The sequence below is a fragment of the Chenopodium album genome, chromosome 23, assembly GCF_948465745.1.
Source record: "Chenopodium album chromosome 23, dcCheAlbu1.1, whole genome shotgun sequence".
Taxonomy (NCBI): Eukaryota; Viridiplantae; Streptophyta; class Magnoliopsida; order Caryophyllales; family Amaranthaceae; genus Chenopodium; species Chenopodium album.
In genome coordinates this window covers 26,088,066-26,096,845 of record NC_137856.1, presented here as the reverse complement: position 1 = coordinate 26,096,845, position 8,780 = coordinate 26,088,066, and the positions used below count along the sequence as shown (strand labels likewise).

The 8,780-nt window shown below is 37.5% G+C and overlaps 1 pseudogene; it reads right to left on the bottom strand.

The window, feature by feature from the left end:
- Positions 1-3,036: 3,036 nt before the first annotated feature.
- LOC145607217 (uncharacterized) lies at positions 3,037-7,575 on the bottom strand (annotated as a pseudogene).
- Between the last annotated feature and the right edge of the window lie 1,205 nt (positions 7,576-8,780).

Sequence of the window (8,780 nt, the reverse complement as noted above, 5' to 3'; positions counted from 1 at the left end):
TTTAATGATGCAAAGCCTGGAGGAATTGCTAAGAGAGTACTGTTATGTATTTGTTGATACATAATAAGGGTATGATGGTAATTAATGCAATAGTCTAAGGTGATTGAACCACAGTTTGTTACTTTGGCCCTGTTTGGTAGTAAGGTTATTGGGGGTATATTAGCTTATTTAACTAACTTTAGTTGATTGACTAGTCAAACAAGCTAATATAGGTGTTTGGTAGTAAGCTTATTGAAAGAGCTTATTCCATTAAATAAGCTCTTTTTGAAAAAGCTCATTATAGGAGCTTTTTCAATTAGCTTATTCATTAATTATTGTGAGATGACACTTATAACATCATTTAATTTAAAATCCTATCTAAACTACCTACCCCACAATTAGCTTATTGGTCATTTTACATACTCAATCATCTTTAAGCTATCAGCTATTTACCAAACACTTTTATATAATCAGTTTATACAATAAGTTAGTCAAATCAGTTAATAAAATCAGCTAGTCAAAATCAGCTAACTCAATCAGCTTCACCTTTCAGCGTTTTCTCAAACAAGGCCTTTGATTTTTAAATTTTAGTGTACCACTAATTCACTACAATTATTTAGTAATAGAAGTGTGAAAATCAAATCCACCCGATAATAACATTTGTTTTGAACTGTAACTGTAACACCCCCAAATTACTCTCTAATATTAACAATAGTAATCCAACTTTAGGGAGTAACATGGGAGTATTACCGCCACGTGATTACGTAAGGCTTAACAGAGTTTTGCAGCGGAAATAGTACTTAACTTTCATTAATGATAATAATAGTAGTAATAATAGTTTGATATACTTTCAAAGTAACTATACTACTAATGATATGTTTATTAAGTTAAACTAGGTGATCACCGTCCATCGTTCCCAATGCAGCACATAGTTCACGTTGTCCGACCGCCATCACCTATCTACTCATTAAAATGATAAGTAGGGCAAAGCCAAAACAAAACAAATACGTATTAGCCAAAATGCTAAGTACATACAAATGCTAGTCATGTAAAATCAATTTAATGAATTAAACATGCTTTCGAAGAGATTCAACTTTAATAAATCATACTTTATCCAAACCATTGATGAATAGAAATTCATATATAAAAACTTGTCAAAGAACCAATTTTCGAAATAAACAACTTTCCAAAGATAATTCCGAATATGATGGATCAATCCTCATTTTCGTAAATCATTTTACCACCTAAGTGTGCACACCCCCCAAGCTAGTAACTCCTTTACATAGTGCTATCAAGGGGAAAGACTAGGTCATACAAAGCCCATAGTCTTCAACTTAATCCGCGTAATGGAAGTTAAAAATCCAAAGATCCAAGGAATAAATCCTGATAAATAAACTTTCCAATATCCCATGCTCGGGATAATTTAAAGAATAAAACTTCCTTCTTGAATATCAATACAAGTTTATAATCAACTATATAAAACATTTAAACATTTGAGATTAAACGATTAAAACATGTTTCACTGAAATATATTTCACAATCATCTAAACATGGTTCGAAATCACTTAACATGTAAATCACGTTTCATGTAAAAGTCACTTTATAAAAGATCTAGCCACGTGTACGTACCTTGATCTTTGCAAAACAAACACGGGGTTCCTAGTTACGAACCAGAAATACTTCCTACAATAAACCAATAATCCTAATAAAATACTTTTCAACCAATAGACACGACGACTTAAAATACCGACTTTGACTAGTTGTGCATGAACAACTTATTATTATAACCCTTTTATAAAATTAACACTTGTATCTATAAAATAATCTTTAATAATTCATAATAATAATAATAATAATAATAATAATAAGGTAGTAGTAATGCTACGTAAGTAGTAGTAGTATATATGTGAGTAGTAGTAGTACATGTGAGTAGTAGTAGTCATATTAATAACAATGGTAATGATATTAATAATAATAATAATGATAATAATAATAATAATATAGGAAGTAGTAGTAATACGTAGATTTAGTTGTAGTAGTAGTACTACTAGTGCTTAGTAGTAGTAGTAGTAGTAGTAGTAGTAGTAGTAGTAGTAGAAGTTGAGAGTAATAGTAGTAGTAGTATTACTAGTACTTAGTAGTAGTACTAAAATGAGAAATATATGGCTTACTTACGGTGCAACGCAAGGAAGGAGGTGGCGGCAAGGTGGTGGCCAAATGGTGGTAATAGGGTGGCGGCGAGGAGGTGCTTGTGAGGAGCTCAAGACTACAAAATGAAAGCTTAAAAAGGTGGTGAAAATGGAGGAGGAAGGAGAAAGGAGAAGGAAAGTAAGAAGAGAAGTAGGAGATATGATGGAATAGCTCGTGTTTCATGGCTATATATAGCCCCAACTCGGGCACTATTCCAACCGATTTCATAAATGCTGCCAACCCAATTAATGCGGCCAACCTAATAAATGTTGCTGGCCTAATAAATGCTGCTGGCCTAATAAATGCAGCTGACCCAATAAATGCAGCTGACCCAATAAATGCACCCGGCCTAATAAATGCTGCTGACCCAATAAATGCAGCCGGCCTAATAAATGTTGTAAGTAGTACGGGTTGACCTTGATTACGGGAGGAGGAATAGTTTGGTACTTGGTAGTTTGACTCGGAAGTAAAATACTGAAGGCTGAAATTCCGACAACTTTGAGTTGACTCATATAATTATAACGCGTATTAAAATTATATTTTTGTAAAATCATATATGGACTTAAATAAATATTTTTGTATAATAAAATATTTCGGAAAAATCCATAATTAATAACTAGTAAATGGCTTAAAAATACGGGGTATTACAGTCTACCCCCCTTAAAAGAAGTTTCGACCTCGAAACTTGAGTAAAAAGTTGGTTAAATAATCCAAGTTAATATAAATTGACTCATGCACAACTTATAATGACTCGAAATGACTCAACTATGCCTCAGGCACAACACATAGTAACTCAAGATGACTCAAAACTAACCAAATAGGGCAAAAGCGCGAAACTCTATCGCATTCTACCCCCCTTAAAAGGAGTTACGCCCCCGTAACTCGACTACTAACCTCAGAAAACAACTCTGGATATCTTTTCCTCATATCTACTTCGGCTTCCCAAGTAGCTTCCTCGGTTTTATGGTTTGACCATAGAACCTTGACTATCTTAACATCCTTGTTCCTAGTGCTTCTTACTTTACTATCCAGAATCTTCACAGGTCTTTCCTCATAAGTCAAGTTCTCGTCCATCTCGATGGTTTCAGGCTGTAAAACATGGGAAACATCTGGTATGTATTTCCGAATTTGGCTCACATGGAACACATTGTGAACTCTTTCTAGCTCATTAGGCAAATCCAACTTGTATGCTACCTTTCCCACCTTTTGGATGATCTCGTAGGGTCCAATGTACTTCGGGCTTAGCTTTCCTCTCTTCCCAAACCTCATTACTCCCTTCATCGGAGATATTTTCAATAAAACTTTCTCTCCTACTTCGTATTCCTCGTCTCTCCTTTTCAAATCCGCATAGCTCTTTTGACGATCTTGTGCGGCTCTAATTTTCTCTTGAATCATCTTTACTTGTTTCACCGTTTCTTCGATCATTTCCGGCCCAAGTGTAACAGTCTCTCTTATGTCGTTCCAACATATCGGGCTTCTACACTTCCGCCCATACAAAGCCTCGAACGGTGCCATCCCAATGCTTGCATGATAACTGTTGTTGTAGGAAAATTCTATCAAGTCCAAATGATCTTCCCACGAACCCTGGTACTCCATAACACATGATCTCAACATATCCTCTAATGTCTGTATTGTTCTCTCTGTTTGACCATCGGTTGCGGGGTGGAATGCAGTGCTCATCAACAACTTAGTCCCCATAGCCTTTTGTAAACTCTGCCAGAAGTTGGATAAGAACCTTGAGTCTCTATCCGAGATGATGTCCTTCGGCACACCGTGGTATTTCACCACAAATTTCACATACGCTCTTCCCAATTGATCCATCGACCATGTACTCCTCATGGGTATAAACGTTGCACATTTCGTTAATCGATCCACTATGACCTAAATTGTATCATTTCCTGCTCGAGTTTTGGGTAAGGCTCCCACGAAATCCATAGAGATCGAATCCCACTTCCAACTAGGCACCTCCAAGGATTGAACTGTTCCTTGGGGTCTCTTATGCTCAATTTTGACCTTTTGACAAGTCAAACATCTAGCCACAAATTCTGCCACTTCCCTTTTCATATTCGGCCACCAGAATGTCTTTTTCATGTCCTTATACAACTTGTCCCCTCCGGGATGCATTGAATAAAGAGAACTATGAGCTTCCTCCATCAACTTTTGCTTAAGATCACTTCAATTCTGAGGAACACACCATCTCCCTTTAAACCTCATGCTTCCATCATCGGCTACTGAAAAGTCCAATACTTGCCCTTCTTCGATCTTTTCTTTAATCTTGCTCAACTTTTCATCTCCAGGTTGACTTTCCCGAATCTCATCATAGATTGACGGTCTGCTCAACAAGGCACTCAAAATCTTCTTAACTTCTCCTTATTCCAATACCTCCAAATTCATCTTTTGGAATTCCACACACAATTGATCTGGTAAAATCATCGCATTAACTACATGACTTGACTTCCTACTTAATGCATCAGCTATAACATTCGCTTTCCCTTCATGATACTGAATCTCCAAATCGTAATCCTTAATCAACTCCAACCATCGCCGTTGTCTCATGTTCAACTCCTTTTGAGTGTATGCATTTCAAACTCTTGTGATCGGTGAAAATCCTACATGTCACTCCGTACATGCAAGTAGTGTCTCCAAATCTTCAATGCAAACACAATTGCGGCTAACTCCAAGTCATGGGTCGGGTAATTCACCTCAAAAGGCTTTAATTGTCTCGAAGCATAAGCAATCACCTTTCGATTCTGCATCAACACACAACCTAATCCGAACTTTGACGCGTCACTATACACTTCATACTGCTCACTTCCATCAGGCAGGGCTAACACAGGTGCCGTAGTCAACTTCTCTTTCAATGTCTGAAAAGCCTCCTCACACTCTGGAGTCCACTCGTACTTACATTCTTTCCTCATCAACCTTGTCATAGGCCTTGCAATTTTCGAAAAATCCCTAACAAATCTCCTATAATAATATGCTAACCCAAGAAAACTCCGAACATCTAACACACTCCTCGGGTTCGGCCATTCACTTACAGCCTTTACCTTTGTTGGATCCACCGATACTCCTTCCTTAGAAATCACATGACCTAGGAAAGCTACCTCTTCTAACCAAAACTCACACTTTGAGAGTTTGGCGTACAATTGATGCTCTCTCAAGGTTGATAATACCACCCTCAAATGATCCTCATGCTCTTCCGGGTTCCTCGAGTACACCAAAATATCATCGATAAACACCACAACAAACTTATCCAAGTATGGCCTGAAAATTCGGTGCATTAAATCCATGAAAACAGCGGGTGCATTGGTTAACCCAAATGGCATTACCGTGAATTCATAGTGACCATAACGAGTCCTAAAAGCACTTTTTGCAATGTCCGACTCTGCTATCCTCAACTGGTGATATCCTGACCTCAAATCAATCTTTGAAAATATTCCCGCCCCTTTCAACTGGTCGAACAAATCATCAATCCTAGGCAGCGGGTATTTATTCTAGTTTTGTCACATTGTTCAACTCGCGGTAATCTATGCACAACCTCAAGCTTCCATCCTTCTTCTTTACGAACAAAACTGGTGCACCCCATGGTGATGAGCTAGGTCGAATATAGCCCTTCTCCAACAAGTCGTCTAACTGAGTCTTCAGCTCTTTCATCTCAGCCGGGGCCATCCTATATGGATCCTTTGAAATAGGTCCTGTCCCTGGCACTAAGTCTATGGTAAATTCGATATCCCTCACAGGCGGCATCCCTGGAATCTCCTCAGGAAAGACATCGAGAAATTCATTTACTACTGGAATATTTTTCCCATCATCTCTATCTCCTTTTTCTATCCTCTTGACACTACACAAATACAGTGGATATCCTTTTGCTACACACTTCTTAAGTTGCAAAGCACATATGATCTTTAACCCGGATTTCTTTCCCTCCCTTCGATAGGTTACCCTAACTTTGCCCGGGCCACACAACGTGACCTTTTGGGCCTCGCAATCAATTTGGGCCTTGTACTTGCCCAACCAGTCCATCCCCAAAATAACATCGAGATCTTGTAAGTCAAGCTCGATTAAGTCGGACGGAAATTCTACTTTTGAAATGACAATAGGTACACCCTGATGCATCTTAGTACAACTCACCACTTCCCCTGATGGGATAGCAATATCTAAGGAAATAGACACCGGACTCTCTAACTTGAGTCTATCTACTAAAGTTCTAGAAACAAAAGAGTGAGACGCCCCTGAATCAAACAAGACTTTAGTAGACATAGAACAAATAAAGAAATTGCCAATTACCACATCAGAAGCAGTTGCAGCCTAACGGCTGTTCATCACGAACACACGACCCTTGGGAGCGGCTCTACTGTGGTTGGGTGTTGGCTTAGGAATGAATCCATTGGGTTGAGCTGGCTTAGGTTGGTTCTTCTCATCTTGGGGTTTACCCGACTGCTCATCAGAGACCTTCTTGTAACACTCATACTCACGGTGACCTAGCTTTTGACAGTAGCGGCAAGTCACTAGGTTTCCCTCACAATCCCTTCCTGGGTGGTTCTTTGTACTTCTCTTGCAAAAATAGGTTCTCTTGGGTTTGTCTCCATTCCCTCGGTTCCCATTCCCTCTTTCAAAATTACCCCTGTTGTCCCTTTTTCCATTGAAATTCCCACTCGGGTTCCCCTCAACCTTGGGTTTCTTCTCACTCCCATTAAAAGTCCCACTAGGCTTCCTCTTTTCTCCGGAAAAGTTTCCCTCTAGCTCTCTCCCCTTGATCCCATAAAGGTGCGCTGCTCTCCCATAAACCTCATCTAAGGTTTCAAAGGTCACTCCTCCTAATTTTCCTTGAAGGGTCAAAGTCAAACCTTGCTCAAACCTTTGTGCCTTAAGTGCTTCAGTTGGTACTACCTCAGGTGCAAATCTCATCAACTCAATGAACTTGCTATAATACTCATTAATTGTCATGTTCCCCATCCTAAGGTTCGTAAACTCCATACACTTTTGTTTCCTCAAGTAGGAAGGGTAATACTTCTCTATTAAAGCTTCCTTAAATTCAGCCCACCCAAAGTTAGGAATACTCAGTAAGTCATTCCTCCTTTGACTCCACCATAAATCGGCTTCCTCTTTGAGGTAATAAACAGCATTATTGACTTTTAATTCCTCAGGACAATTAATAGCATAAAAAAGTTTATCAAACTCTCTCACCCAATTTTCTAAGCTTGCTGGGTCTAGCTTGCCAAGGTAAGTGGGTGGTTTGGCCGCAGCTACTCTCTTAAAAACTTCCCCAAAAGCATCAAGGTCATTATGGGCTTTTCCCTGGTTCGAGACAATACCGGCTATGTTTTTGGTTATTTTGGTTAGCCTTTTGATGACAGAACTGACTTTGGACTTACTCCCTTTCTTAATTCGTTGCCTTAGAGACATGATCCTGAATAATGTGGTAATTAGACACATGAATTTACAAACAAATTGTTCATCTATCCAACAAAGACTCAATCAGCGATGTGATAACTTTATTGTTCACAAAATATCTTGAGTACTAGACGTTTCATCAAATTAACTAGCAAGTCTAAATTGCCATTTTAGAAGCAACTCTATGTAACATCTCAAAATAAATCATCACAAGATTTATCATAATTTGCATACAATTATAACATACAAATCAACAAACACTTTACCATATAATTCATCACATAAGAGCGAAATTCACCTTCCAATCCATTTCCAATTTAGGAATAACTATCGAATAATAATTCATGAACCTTCACTAATATACCGTGGAATATAATAATTCCCAAAAGACTATCAATCTTAATGCAATTCGAAATTTAATTCGAACCTTTATATTCTAAAACATAACTTGGACGTTCGCTTAGTCCATATGCACATAATTCACATAAAGTTCAAAATCACCTTTTGAATACGTTTCAAATTCTTTTAATTTCAAAAATATTATATATAGTTATAAGTTGAATACTTGATTCATAATGTGGATTAATTGGACCAATGAGATCCCAGGTAGGAGAGGTTAGGGTCGACGTTGCCCAGAGCCCAAATCCAGCCTTAGACAGAGCTCATTGTCAATCCAATAATCCCCATTATTAATCTTTCTTCGTATTAAAATAGAAAGTAGTTTTTACTTAAATATATACTTAATATATACTCAATCACCTTTAAGCTATCAGCTATTTACTAAACACTTTTATATAATCAGTTTATATAATAAGTTAGTCAAATCAGTTAATAAAATCAGCTAGTCAAAATCAGCTAACTCAATCAGCTTCACCTTTCAGCGTTTTCTCAAACAAGGCCTTTGATTTTTAAATTTTAGTGTACCACTAATTCACTACAATTATTTAGTAATAGAAGTGTGAAAATCAAATCCACCCGATAATAACATTTGTTTTGAACTGTAACTGTAACACCCCCAAATTACTCTCTAATATTAACATTAGTAATCCAACTTTAGGGAGTAACATGGGAGTATTACCGCCACGTGATTACGTAAGGCTTAACAGAGTTTTGTAGCGGAAATAGTACTTAACTTTCATTAATGATAATAATAGTAGTAATAATAGTTTGATATACTTTCAAAGTAACTATACTACTAATGCTATGTTTATTAAGTT